This window comes from Notolepis coatsorum (assembly GCF_963971535.1).
Source record: "Notolepis coatsorum genome assembly, chromosome: 1".
In the NCBI taxonomy this organism is placed as follows: domain Eukaryota; kingdom Metazoa; phylum Chordata; class Actinopteri; order Aulopiformes; family Paralepididae; genus Notolepis; species Notolepis coatsorum.
Window position 1 is genome coordinate 133,715,523 of NC_140165.1, and position 15,134 is coordinate 133,730,656.

The 15,134-nt window shown below is 40.9% G+C and overlaps 1 protein-coding gene across 3 annotated transcripts in view; it reads right to left on the bottom strand.

The window, feature by feature from the left end:
* rhobtb4 (Rho related BTB domain containing 4) overlaps positions 1-6,221 on the bottom strand; it is a 163,934-nt gene extending 157,713 nt beyond the window's left edge. For 2 of the 3 annotated variants that reach the window (XR_014620613.1, XM_084331268.1), the window contains exons 1-2: positions 6,107-6,221; positions 5,277-5,398 (exon numbers count right to left, since the gene is read on the bottom strand). The gene's annotated coding sequence lies outside the window, so the exon portion shown is untranslated. Of the gene's footprint in view, positions 1-5,276; positions 5,399-5,631; positions 5,673-6,106 lie in introns of those variants that run through there. The other variant, XM_084331269.1, reaches the window with a different exon arrangement.
* Between the last annotated feature and the right edge of the window lie 8,913 nt (positions 6,222-15,134).

Below are 15,134 nucleotides of genomic sequence, written 5' to 3' on the forward strand. Positions count from 1 at the left end.
GCTGACACTTTCATTCAAAGCAACTTACAAATTGTGTACAACAAGTCAGTAGGAGTGGTACATATCTAGCAGCCAAGGATAAGTAGTATTGTTTGTCAGTGTCAAGCTTGAGTGTTATACTCTGAGTACATACTGTAGTAGTATAGACATATTAGCATAGTTGGGTAGTAGTATATACATGGTAGCATAATACTAGTAAAATGAAGTAAAACAATTCAGATATTGAAGAAGTGTGTTTTCAGGTGTGTTTTTGGTTGATAAAGTGGGCAGGTTTCAGAAGATGCAGAGTTTAGGGATAAATAATACATAAAGATAGAATAGAAAAGAAAAAGACCATTACTGCATCAAAAGTAATCAACAAACTATACTATAAAAACTGATAAAACCAAATGGTCTCTTTCTTTTCTTTTGTAGAGGCTGCACCCAGCTAAACTTGCCTTCCTGGATTTTGTACATAATACAAGTTCATGTTAAAAGGATGACACAAAAAGCCAGACCGAGGGCTTGTTTCAGTTTTATAATAAACAATCAAACTGAGAAATTTCTTCCTGCCTATTTGTTTGGTGGAAACTTGGTCACGAAGTAAAAAAAAAAAAAAATAGTGCCGATGTAGCTAGCTATTTTTGCCATGTTCTTGTAGTGTAGCTTGCTACATTTCTCTGGGGATAGCTTCCATTGTAGTTGAGCTATATTTAATCAAGAGTAACTTGTAGTGTAGCTTGCTACATTTTCCAAGTAGCTTGCCCATCACTGGTATCTAGAAACTAATCAGAAAGTGTACATTCACAAACAACTGCTAAACTACACTAATCAGGAAGTATACATTCACAAACACCTGATGAACTATACTAATCAGGAAGTGTACATTCACAAACAACTGCTGAACTATACTAATCAGGAAGTGTACATTCACAAACAACTGCTGAACTACACTAATCAGGAAGTATATATTCACAAACACCTGATGAACTATACTAATCAGGAAGTGTACATTCACAAACAACTGATGAACTATACTAATCAGGAAGTGTACATTCACAAACAACTGATGAACTATACTAATCAGGAAGTGTACATTCACAAACAACTAATGAACTATGAGTCACTGTATAGTGTTTAAGAATTAATCCAGAACTAACAACAAAGAGACTTCCTTTTCTCCTCTCCTCTTCCCTCCACCTCTCCTGTCCTGTTTTCGCTGGCTACACAACATCTCTGTATCCAAACCACACATGCAAACAATACATTCCCCAACACATGACATCAACTGTCTGAGTATGTTTGTGTGTTTTTTAGTATGCTTGTGTGTGTGTGTGTGTGTGTGTGTGTGTGTGTGTGTGTGTGTGTGTGTGTGTGTGTGTGTGTGTGTGTGTGTGTGTGTGTGTGTGACCAAACACATGCATGTTCAAACAAAACATTCACCCACACATGAACTGTCTGTATTATGTTTTAGTATGCTTGAATATTTGTGTGTGTGTGTGTGTGTGTCTGTCTGTCTGTCTGTCTGTCTGTCTGTCTGTCTGTCTGTCTGTCTGTCTGTCTGTCTGTCTGTCTGTCTGTCTGTCTGTCTGTCTGTCTGCGTGTGTTCCTGTCCAGATGCATACATGTTTGTGTGTATCAAGTAGCTACAGGGGCAAGTGATATGGGTATATCGAGTGAGCGTTTGAATGTCTACATACAGTCATGTTATTAGGTGGCATGTGTGAATATAGAAATGCATGATCTGTATAGTCATGAGAAGTGAGCACTAATTGCAGCAAATCAGGGATGTTTCCTCAACTCTATAACCACATTAGTTTGTCCACTGTGATGCAGACCAGCTGTAAAATGTAGAGTACACCCAGAGAGACACACACACACACACACACACACACACACACACACACACACACCAACGCACACAGCGAATCTACCACATTAGAGGAAGTTGCGACGGATGTTGAAAGGGTTCTTACATGAGGACTCAATTCAAGAGCACAGAGGATGTAAGTAAGGACTCTGAAGGACTTTCCCTTCCACCCGAGGAGATATACTGTGGGAAGAGCAGTCGATGTGGTGGTTTACACCAAAGTTTACTCCTATTAATTTATCTCATTCTTTCTTTCATCTCTCTCTCTCTCTCTCTCTCTCTCTCTCTCTCTCTCTCTCTCTCTCTCTCTCTCTCTCTCTCTCTCTCTCTGCGTTCTGGTATTAGAGGACTTGATTGCAGTGGGCTCAGCGAAGCAGGGGTGGAGATTTGAACAGTGTGTATTTGTCTTGTGACATATCATATTTTGCAAGTCGTAACTGATCCAACGCCTGATGTCCTGTCTCTTGCGCGCGCACAGTCTTTCTCTCTCCTCGTATCTATCTCCCCTCTCCCCCTACAGTATCTCTCTCTTTCCCAGTCTTTCTCTCTCTTTATTTCTCAGTATTTTCTCTCTTTGTCTTTCTCTCTCTCTCTCTCTCTCTCCCCCTCTCTCTCTCTCTCTCTCTCTCTCTCTCTCCCTCTCTCTCTCTCTCTCTCTCTCTCTCTCTGCCTGTTCTGTTCTTTTGCTTTATTTCCCCTCAGCCAGAACCCCTTCGAGTCCCTCTTCCTCAGGATCTACCCTCCTCCTTTCCCCGTCTGCTCCCTCCACCCCTCTCTCTCTTCTCCTCTCATACCCCCCCTCACACTTCTCTTCGCCTCCTCTCTCCTTTCGTCTCTCTTCACTTCTCCTCTTCTCTTGTCTCTCCCTCTCTTTCTCTCTTTTTCTTTCATCCTTCTCTGCTCTCTGCTCCATTCCTTACCGGTGAGGCCGACTTTCTCTCTGCCTGACCTCCCTCCTCCCCTCCTCCCTCCTCTCTGCTGCTGCATACACAGACTCTTTGCACACGGACACCCCGTTTAAAAAAACAACCACGGCAGGAGCCAAAAAGAGAGAAAAAAAGGAGAAAGACAAATTATACAACTGCCATCAATCGCACAATCGCTTGCTTTTCGCTCTCTCTCTCTCTCTCTCTCTCCCCCACTATATCTCTCTCTCTAAAACTCTCTCTTATTTACCTCATGGGGTGCAAGTAGAAGAAGACACTGTTATTTGGTGTCTCTTTGTGAGTGGGTCTCTCTCTGTGTCCGTTTTTATCACTGAATGCCTGTGGGTGCCTAACAACATGTGTGTGTGTGTGTGTGTGTGTGTGTGTGTGTGTGTGTGTGTGTGTGTGTGTGCGTGTGCGTGTGTGTGTGCGTGTGTGCGTGTGTGCGTGTGTGTGCGTGTGTCCGTGTGTGTGCATGTGTGTGTGTGCTTGCTTCTGCATGGCTTTTGAGATGGTCATGAGATGCCACAAAGTCGAGGCGCTCCTCAGTGGAATGCAGACAAACACACAAAAGACACAAACACACATATATACCTCTGCTCCAATGCTCGTTGGGGGTACAGTTACATGGATATGGGGGGTGGGGGGTGCCGGTGTGTGTGTGTGTGTCTGTGTGTGTGTGTGTGTGATTCTTGCTCAACACATAAAGATACAGCATCTTATATGGCTCCCAGCTATGCAGAGTTGGCCGTTATACGGCCATCCAGCAGCCAGGAATGTTCGGTGTGCAACCCCACTGGAAAGCCCCAGTTACCAACACACACACCCTGCCTCCTCCGGAGACTCACATTATTCCATGGAGCAGGGACAGATGGGCCTCACCCAAGGAAGAATGGTTCAAATTCCACAGCTGATAGAAAAGTCGAGGTAGGGAAGTTGATAAGGGAGGCTTATATGCTGGGTGGTGTTGTGGAAGTTGTGTCATAGTAATCAAGTTCCATTCCGTCTTACTTTGAGCAGTTTTTAACTGTCCCGACAGTGGGTACTGCATGCTGTGGGAGGAAGGAGTCGGTGGCTGCGGTCATCGACTGGGGCACTTTAGTCAACGAGTGACGTAACACCTAAACTATGCCTTTAACTTAGAGAGTCGGACAGCAGGTGTTTGGAAGGGAGGAGAAACTTGAATCTTGTGGACAGCGTTTCTACACGCAACGGGACAGAGTCATTTTAGAAGAACCGTGGATTTCAAAAGCAATCCGGAGCGCAAGAATGTTTTTTTCATATGGCATCTTTTTTAATTAATATGTCAGCCTCCATGAATTACACTGATAAATGAATGATAGCCATTGGCAATAAAAGTACATCAGGACTGTGAAGATTAGTAACAGAAGTTCCGTTATGCACAGCATTCAGCAGCAGTCAGTTTCAGTTTTCATGTTGCGCATATTTCTCCTCAGCTCACTTGAGGTGACACACCCACACTGACGTTCGAAACCGTCATTTTCTGTTGTTGTTTTGACTTTTTTCAAAAAGTCAGAAAGACATAATTCAACTAAAATAAACGCAACACATAGGCCTATATTATATAATTAAGTAAGGCTATACTATATACACTAGTCTGCAGTCTATACTTCATTATGAATCATGTTAAACCCAGATTCGGCTCAAACAAGGGACTAAATACGTTTCGCAATTATGCCACATCAATGTGGAACGCCCTACCCAAAGCTGTAAAGGAATGTGAATCCCTACCCACATTCAAAACCGCTCTTAAAGAGCACCTACGGGAGGCTGCAATTCGAAACTGGACACCTTAAATGCCCAAAACCCCCACCACCTCCTAATAGACAGTCTCCTCCCCACCGCATGTATATATTCCCTCCCCGCCGTATGTATATTTATCTCCCACCCACCCACCCCCTCCTAATGTACAGTCCCCTCCCCATCATATGTATATACTCTGTCAGGATCTAGGGGTAACAGTAGGCCTACTGTATATTTGAATACCGTTTATGTCACAAATGTATCAGTACTAAATACCTATATGTCCCTATGCCATAAATGTCATGTATGTTGTGTATGTCATAAATGTCTATATGAATTGAAAATGGGGGACCCTGATGGAAACAAGACAAACGTCTTTCTCAGGTCTGCATCCCCTTAACAATTGTGTGTATTGAGCCGTACTGTATTGTACCCATTCTGCAATCTGTTAAATAAAGTTTTCATTCATTCATTCATTCATTCATTCATTCATTCATTCATTCATTCATTCATTCATTCATGTTTCCAAAATACGTTTAACAAAGAGAGCAACTATTAGCCAGAACGAAGTTTAAATAACCAGTCCTGTCCACTCTAAATATTATCTTCAAACTGAATTAAGGCAAAACACTGAACAGCAAACCACATAAACAAGTGTTTACTGTAGCCCTACGTTTCATTGGGCTGCTGGTATAAGCTATGCATTGATTACAGTGAAAACAATTTGCGGGACTTACCTTTAACAGACATTCACCACTAAAATCGTTCAGGGTTCCTCTCGATGTCCGCTTCATATACCTCTCCGCTTTCCTTTTCAGTTTATTCTGGGCAACGCTCGTCTGTTGCTTTTCCCATTTAACTGCAATTAAGGCACAACACACATGCACTTCAGAACATTCCTTAGTTTAGATGATTGACAACGTCTAATTAGAAGTAACTTGTTTCACATATTTCTTGTTTTTTTGTGTGTTCCAGTCCAGACTTGAAGACTGTCCTCAAATTATGGCTTCCTTCTGGAGCGCGTTTTGTTGTGATCTGCGCGAAGTGACAGATAGACGAGTAGCCGAGAGACGCCAGAAGGAATGTAATTACATGAAGACGGCTGCATATTGCAAAAGCTGCAGACATAGATAGTATTGTCTGCCTGTCTGTCTGCGGTGTTGTTCGTCCTGGTGCTGATGCGAGTTTTCCACGTCCCTTTGTTGATTGTGTCACACCTACAATAAGGGAGCTTTTGGAGGGAGCCTTGCCCCGACTTTCTTTGTCTTCTCCCCTCAAGGCTGATCGTAATATCTTTGCGATACTTTATGGACACGATAGACTCTGCTACACTGACTAGCACAATGCATCAATTTATAGTATTATTGTCAAATCATTTCATGACAAGCGCATCTGGCAAAAAAAAGCAAAACATCAGCTCTATTGATTTTCTTTGTTATTCTTTATTTATTTTTATTTCCCCCCCACCTCAAAAGAATAGGTCCTTTGTTCCGACGCACCCCATTTGCAATCCAACCCCTCGGGCAGATATAGTAGTAGTAGTAGTAGCCTGCGTTACATGTCTCACCAAATTCGCTAGAAGTTCAGCATTCGCTGGTGGTGTCGCTGCTGTATCCGTCTCTCTCTCGCTCTCGCTCTCGCTCTCTCTCTCCGTTGTCAAGCGGCGCGGAGCCCAGTTGCGCTTCACTCCAGGCCAGTCATCGACCAGCGCCAGTGCCTATCAGCGAGCGCAGTGACGACAGCTCATTGCCAGTCACTCGCGCGCGGCCGCCGCCACACCCATCCATTCATAAAGTAGCGTGGAGTATCCATATCCAGCCTCGGCTCTCAGACGGTGCGCACCGAGGAGGGACAGGTCACAGGTAGGGTGACCACTGACCAGGTGTCCCCCCTTTGGTTGTACTGTCCCACCATTTGAGACCACGTCCCACATATTGAGAGGATGTTATGGGGGTAGATTTCTATCAAAAATAAACAAACGCAAAAGTAGAATCCACAATCGTAAAGTAGAATCCACAATCGTAAAAACTATCCACACACACACCTCAGAATCCACAATCATAAAAACGATCCACACAAACACACCTCTCAATTTGTGTTTAATAAATCATAAAAACACGCTTGATTTGTTTATATTTACGTACGGAATTCTAAAAACAGCTTGATCTGCTTAGATTTACGTACGGAATTATAAGGACACACTTGATCAACTTGGAGTTACGTACGGAATTTTGAGACAAATATTTCTCTGTTTTCCCCGCGGGGATTCGTGTGTGACGCTTCTTCTTCTTTTTTTTCTTTTTTAAACTTCATTTTTTAGCGTTTATCGCTTTTTCTGGTCAAGCATGACCGACAGAAACAGGTTGAATGGGATATAGATCAGGGGAAGACACTCTGAGAAAATACGGCGAGTCCGGGAGTCGAACTCGTGTACGGTTGTCCCCGACGCCGAAATAGCGCCGAGATACGCGGTGAGCTACGGGAGCTCCCGACGCTTCTTCTTCTTAGAGGTCCATCAAAAATAAACAAACGCAGAAGTAGAATCCACAATCGTAAAAACGATCCACACAAACACACCTCTCAATTTGTGTTTCATAAATCATAAAAACACGCTTGATTTGTTTATATTTACGTACGGAATTCTAAAAGTTACGGACAGAATTTTGAGACAAATATTCCACTGTTTTCCCCGGCGGGGATTCGTGTGTGCGTCTCTACAATGTCCATAAGGACGTAGAATAAACATTTACAATTTTTTTTTAAATGGCCCATTTGCATGTTCTTGGTATCTGAATCTAGGGACATATATGGATCAGTGTCAGAAATAGTGTGTATTTTACTAGGCTTGAGTAAATTGTAATGAACCAAAGGAGAATATCAATTCTATTTAAATTTTTTTTTATCTTTGACTGTGAATAACACCATGCTAAAATTTACCAGACCTGAAAAATCTAAGCAAATGAATAAAGGGAAGATGATTAAACAGAAGGTTTTGGATACAGTACTGAATTCTGCCATCTTTTTTATAATGTAAATTTCTCCACCATTTTTCATCATATTGCAACACCGTTTTTTGCAAGACGTTCACAGAAAGGTAGAGAAACTAACTGCGTTCTGTTTTATGGCAATAACGTTCAGGTTTGTGGGAGATAATCCCAAAAAATAAGAGAAATAAAAAAGTAAATCCAGAAGTCAGATGATTGACAGGGGCTGGTGTGAGCTGGGTAGGGTAGTTTTTCGAAATTTGAAAGCCCTGAGTCTTTTCCTTCAAAAGACTACACTCACTTTTGGATGTGCCACTTCCTCCTGTCAATATGCGCCGGTTTCCGACTCAATGTCCTGAGATTTCTATAATCTTATATTTCACTAATAACAGTTGAAATAATTGGTAAACAAACGTAATGCTGAAAATATACACTTTTACTGTATATCTCGGGCTTAAGAGGTTAACCCTGTGAGGCCCAAATTAAAAAGACATTAGCAACTTCAGAGGCCAGAGGGTGGGACATATAAACACATTTACTATCAAATAGCATTGTGAGGCTGAACAACAGGACCAATTGACTATACATGTGCTTAAAGGGGAACTATCTTATAAATGGCCTTTTTCAGTGTTTACCATTGTTTCTTAGCTATGTGGACTTATATTAATAGGATCTATGTCTCTAATTCTCATATTGGCGCATTCTTCCAATTCTCCTCTCACAATATTCACCCCACTGAACTGAGTCATCTGAAAATGTGCATATCTGTGATGTCAGAGATTTCTCAGCTGCATAATAATGTGGCAGTTGATGTGGCAGTTGGCACCAGGCCACACAGTGGTTGGAGCCCAGCCTCAAAACGGCTTAAGATCTTGAGGTAGAAAAATGCGGTTTTTGAGTACTTGATTAGAAATACAAAACAATGCATTTTTTTGGAAAAAAACCTAGGTGTTCCATAGACTCACAGGAATTGTGTAAAAGTGCCCAAATAGTGAAAGAAATAGTAAAATAGTTCCCCTTTAACATTTTTAAAATAAACGTTCTTTTTTTAAATGGCTAAAAGTGATTTTGTAATTTTGCAACCGTGGGTCTCACAGGGTACTTTTAACCCTGTGAGGCCCAAATAAAAAAGACATTAGCAACTTCAGAGGCCAGAGGGTGAGACCTATAAACACATGAAGGGTGCCGTGACTGAAAAAAAAGGTTGAGAAACGCTGGTATATGGTGTGGCTCTTTGTGGTACAACAGTAATTTTTGTGGCTCTTAGTCTCTGACTGGTTGGCCACCCCTGGTCTAAAGCATTAACTGGGTTAATCTAAATGTTACATTGTACAGTAAGTGGGGAGTGTAAACAAGTTGAAGGCTGACTGTGTTGTGAAATGTGCATAACGTTATGAATAAACCACAAAGTCACGCGAAATAACGTTATACGCGAAGCTATACAAACCAATTACATAATCCTATCCAACATATGTGTAAAGGCACACACAACATATTCCAGTTAACGGTATATTTTTTTAATGATTCGTTATGGCGTAATCAATACTTCCATGCGTATAAATTGCATTCGCGACCTCCATGTTTTGGGGCTATTCATCAGAAAACTCGGTTCCGGGATTCGGAGAGGGGCCAATCAGAGAGGGGCTTCGCTCAACCAATCAGAGAGGGGTCTGCAGAAATGGCCTCAACCAATCAGAGAGGGGTCTGCAGAAATGCGGCTACGAATTGTAGAGACGCACACACGAATCCCCGCCGGGGAAAACAGTGGAATATTTGTCTCAAAATTCTGTCCGTAACTTTTAGAATTCCGTACGTAAATATAAACAAATCAAGCGTGTTTTTATGATTTATGAAACACAAATTGAGAGGTGTGTTTGTGTGGATCGTTTTTACGATTGTGGATTCTACTTCTGCGTTTGTTTATTTTTGATGGACCTCTAAGAAGAAGAAGCGTCACACACAAATCCCCACGGGGAAAACAGCGAAATATTTGTCTCAAAATTCCGTACGTAACTCCAAGTTGATCAAGTGTGTCCTTATAATTCCGTACGTAAATCTAAGCAGATCAAGCTGTTTTTAGAATTCCGTACGTAAATATAAACAAATCAAGCGTGTTTTTATGATTTATGAAACACAAATTGAGAGGTGTGTTTGTGTGGATCGTTTTTATGATTGTGGATTCTGAGGTGTGTGTGTGTGTGGATAGTTTTTACGATTGTGGATTCTACTTTACGATTGTGGATTCTACTTTTGCATTTGTTTATTTTTGATAGAAATCTACCCCCATAGGATGTCCCTCTTTTCGAAGCAAATAAATATACATCGAACACAAGACATTCCTGTCAAGTGATAAAGTTTGAATATTTAAAACAGATGTTAGGTGGTAACAAGCCGGCTGCCAGTGCCAAGATGAATGTGGAGAGATATAATTCTGTATTTAATTTGTATTTATTTTGATTTAACCTTTATCTATTCGGTGAAGACGAGTTATTCTAATAAAAAAAATTACATTATCTATCTGTCCCACTTTGTCCCACCAAAATCTTACTGTTGTCCTGCTTTTGGACTTTTTGCATCTGGTCACCCTAGTCACTCACAGGAGTGGACAGATAACGGCAATGCAATCACGATATTATTCAACCGTGTTGGAGAAAATCACCCTGAATAGCATTTTCTTGGGTTAATTGCTCCTTTGCATTTTCTGATGAAACATGACAACTCCTATAATAAACCTTTAGACCCAGATGCCAGGCACAACGGAGAAACAAAAATGTAATGAATTTAGAAATGTCAAAAGAAATTAGCGGTCTTGGGTCTTATGTCAAGCCAAGGTATTTTCCAAATAGCATTCCTTGTAATGACCAAGTTGTGTATTATATTCTTCAAATATAATAAAATTGCATAAAAAATACTAAATGGATTATCTTTTTAGTCTAAATGTTAAACCACACAGCTTGCCCAGGTCTGTGGCGTTGGACGAGATTCACTGTGCATGACATGACACGTATAGGTTATCCGTTTGTGTGTATTTGCGCATTCACACGTGCCTTCATGATGTCCACCCACCACTAGCCTATACGTGTCTGTCAATGTGTACACCCTGTGTAACAAAACATTTTCGTAATTGGTCATTCCCCCGTTGTCATCGTTACACTTAGCCATGACACAGTAATTGGGTGGATACGTGCACGACATTCTTTCGAAGGTGGTTTGAGCACCCAGGGAGGCACTTGCCTGCCTACAGGTGTTGTTCAAATAGAAAACTAGATTACATTACTCACTCACAAGGGAGTCTTCAAACCACACGGCCCCCTGTGTGTACAGGTGTGTCTGTGAATCAGACAGTCCAGGCTGTTCATTACTGTAGCTGGACGCATACTGTTATTGTGTGTACATATTGCCAGGGCTGCTATAAAGCCCTGATCCAGAATTGTTATGACCATCTGGATTTTTGGTAGTATGTATATTAATGTATTTCTTCAAGAGTTTTACTTGTAGATGGGAAAATACGCATTCTGGACATGACTGAAGTTGAACCCACCTCAGCTCAAGAGAGTTAGGTCTGCCCCGTTCCCCGTACCTGGCTAACTGAGTTAGCCGGATAATTCTCAGCATAGCTTGACTTAAGCCGGACCTTTCCGTTCCCCGAAGTCGGATTTTCTAAATCACCATGGTAACAGATCAGAAAGTTTGAACCTGGTCCGGAGCAGGGTTAAGTTCAGTTAGCTGGATAACCTGCATGGCCACGCCCTCGCAAAGAAATGCCAGCTCGCTTCCTGAAATATTTCTCAGTCTAGATCCCATTATACCATTCTAAATTATGTTTTTGTGCTTCGTTTTCCTAGAGGGGGCTTTTGAAATGTATAATAATAGAACTAAATGCTGATAATAAATCATATTCAGCCTATAGATTTACTTTGTCCTAAATAAAATAATGCATGTCATATACAGCGCTCGGAGTCGCGATACACGCTGCATGTGGTTATTTTAATAACGGCGCATTGCAAATGTGAATCCCGCGGGGATATTTTTAATGAATGAAACCTATCGGCCGTTTGGCTCTGATTAGTTTCATATATTCTCCGCTGTAGATTTGCTTAACGGAGCGCCCGGATTGTGTTTCATTCAAGCATAAAATTGAAGTGTCTATGCGTGGATTGTGGTTTTTGTGGATTATGAATTACGAGGAATCTGAGGATTGTTGAATTGTATCATCACTCACACGTTATTGTGATATTGTAACTGGGATTAAAATGTCTGATGAGATGCGCTGTTTGACGGATTTGAGCAATTGAATGAGCCGTTGACGTCACATTAATGCATTTGAGAATAAAGAGATAAAACTTCATTCAAAAGAAAAATATTCAAAACACGGGTCTCTTGTCCATTGACGGATACACAATGGATATATCCCGTCTGGCACAGTGGTGCAACGCCTAGTGCTCACTCCTGTCAAGTGGACGACCCTAGTTCGAAACCCCGCGTTTCCAATATAATTTTTTTGGAATATAATATTAATGAATATACGCAAAAGTAGCATAGTTTTAAGTTAAAATATTATAAATCTACATGCATTGAGGATGTCATTCTTTATATAGCTCTCAAAGTGCACCAAATTGAAGCATTTACATTGCAAAAAGAAAAACAAAAAATAGAAAAAGGGGGGATTCGAACGTGGTTCATCCGCGTGAAAGGCATAAGGACCAACCATCAGACCACGGTGCCAGATAAATAAAACATCCACCATACATCCATCAATGGATAAGAGAGCCGTATCCTTATTCTGAAAGTTGAACTAATTACTTTCGCTAGCAAGATCTCATTTGATTATTCAATCCATAAGCCTACTGCCAGCAGGCACGTTTAAAGAAATATAATCTGATTGATTGGGGTAATGAGGGATTTAAAATTTGCCTATAGATTATGCATTTAACTTGTCGGCGAGGCTATTGAGCCGTACTGCATTGTACCCATTCTGCAATCTGTTAATAAAGTTTCAAATCAATCAATCAATCAATGCCGTTAGAAAATCAGGATTTCTGCGATCAACACTTGCTGTCTTTTCAGCTGAAGTGGCCGCGCGCAATTATCCTGAGTCTCAAGTCTGGTTCAAATGAACGAGACTGAATCAGCGTTCGAGGAACAGGAAAATCCCGGATTCAAACATCGGGTTAATTTAATCTGGATAATGGGACTCTTGATCGATTTAGTTGAACCAGGTACGGGGAATAGGGCCCTGGTCTGATTTGATTTGATTTGGTCTCGCACTGTCAGTCCTTGTGTCAAATTTTTTTATTAAAAAGAAAATCCTCCAATACCATATTTGTTTTGTATTCTGTGGTGTTTGGTATACCCTCTTGTTTACATTTGGATTGAGGATTGGGCCTTGAAGTATATTCTCAGAACCCACTATGAGTTGTGATGAAATCATTCCGTGTGGGGCGGGCTCAGTAAGACCATCCTAGTTGTCCCTTCACAGCCCTGTAACTTGTGTGATGGTCGTTACAGGGAGTGCTGCAGAGCTGCTCAAAGGTTCAGTGGCACTCCGAGCAGTTCTGCAAATCATGTCTGGGTTAGAGAGGTCATTCAATAACCAAAATGTCACAGGATCGATCCCCCTGCGACAGCCAGTGTGAATGTCGGATTTTAAGTAGTACACTGAACCTCTACCTGCTCCATGGTGCACATACAGTCAAGTAAAGTAAATTTATTTGACTTCCCCTCAGCTGGCATCTCTTTGAACTCTGTACCACAATGACAGCCCCACCCCCATACCATATAAACTCTGAACTCCATTGCCAATCTAGGCTTTTATTGCCTCTTCACCAAATTTGTAAATGACTGCCTGATTTCCCCTTTTCTTTCTTTCTTTCTTTCTTTCCTTTTGATTATTATTTTGTTGTTACGTTGTTCCCTGTTCCCCTCCCTTAGCTGCCCCTCCTGTTAAGCGCCTTGGGTCTCCTGAAAGGCGCTATATAAATTTAAGATATTATTATTATTATTATTATTATTATTATTATTATTATTATTATTATTATTATTATTATTATTATTATTATTATTATTATTATTATTATAGGCAAAAACTCTGAACTTTGTTGCCTATACTAAATGTATACCTGCCTACTGCTTTCACTGTCTACACTGCCTTACACTGTAATCACAACTACCCGCCTCAAACTATAGCTAGTCTACCCAGATAATTCTGTATGATAGCATGTACAATAATGCTGTATATACTGTATATATATATATTTACCATATAAATATGTATCCACTATGTCTGTATATATCTGCATATAATACTTTTTTACATACTTGTAGATACTATATCTATATCTGTACATATTCCTTACCTACTCGTAGTTATACCACTGGCCAGTATGACTTACTACCATAGGGTCTTTATACCTCTACATAATAATACTAAAACACTGTACATATATCTGATTAGCATTATTACTCGGTAGTACTCAAGTTTCAAGTTTCAAGTTTTGTTTAATTTGTCACAGGTACATGTACATTATAGTGAAATGCTTGGTTCTGTATGAGCCTCCTAAGACTGTGCTTCATACAGTAAAAAAAAGTTAAGAAGTAAAGTAAAGACCAACACTATACAAATATACAAAACTAAAATGTACAAAATGCTAAAAAGTACAGCATACATAATTTATGTATTCTTCAGTTTAATCACTTAGATTTGCACTTAGATGCCAAACTTCTTTTTGTTGTACTGTAATTGTGTAATGACAATACATTTAGAATCTAATCTAATCTAATCTAATCTAATCTAATCTAATCTAATCTAATCTAATCTAATCTAATCTAATTGAATCTAATTGAATCTAATTGAATCTAAGGAGTAGATGGAGTGGTATAAAGTGTGCAGCATAAGAGGTAAGCACTCTTTGCCTAATTATTGGTAATTGGGAGAGAAGGGTGGAGAATACAAACTGCGCTCCTCCCAACGCCAGTCCACTAGATTAGTTCTGGAGCTGACAGTGATATACTGAACTGCCTCTCACACAGCCTCTCAGACTCACTCAACCATCTGAGGCCGGCATTGTTCTATGTGGAGCAACTTGCCCAGGCATGTTCTCCTATCAGTCTCTGTGCATCAGGAGTCCTAAATAACCAACTATAGGCTATGGTCAGCAACCACGCACGCACGCACGCACGCACGCACGCACACACACACACACACACACACACACACACACACACACACACACACACACACACACACACACACACACACACACACACACACACACACACACACACACACACACACACACACACACACACACACACACACACACACACACACACACACACACACACACACACACACACACACACACACACACACACACACACACACACACACACACACACACACACACACACACACACACACACACACACACGCACACACACACACACGCATGCATTCATGCATGCAACATACAATGGCGTATCAAGCTGTGGCCATGGCGATGACTGACTCATATTAGGATTAACTATTCACCTGAAAGTGGAAAACATCATTCCACATTTCCATGCTTTGTTGTTGTTAAATACTGCCTAGAAAGTCCATCTCACACAGTG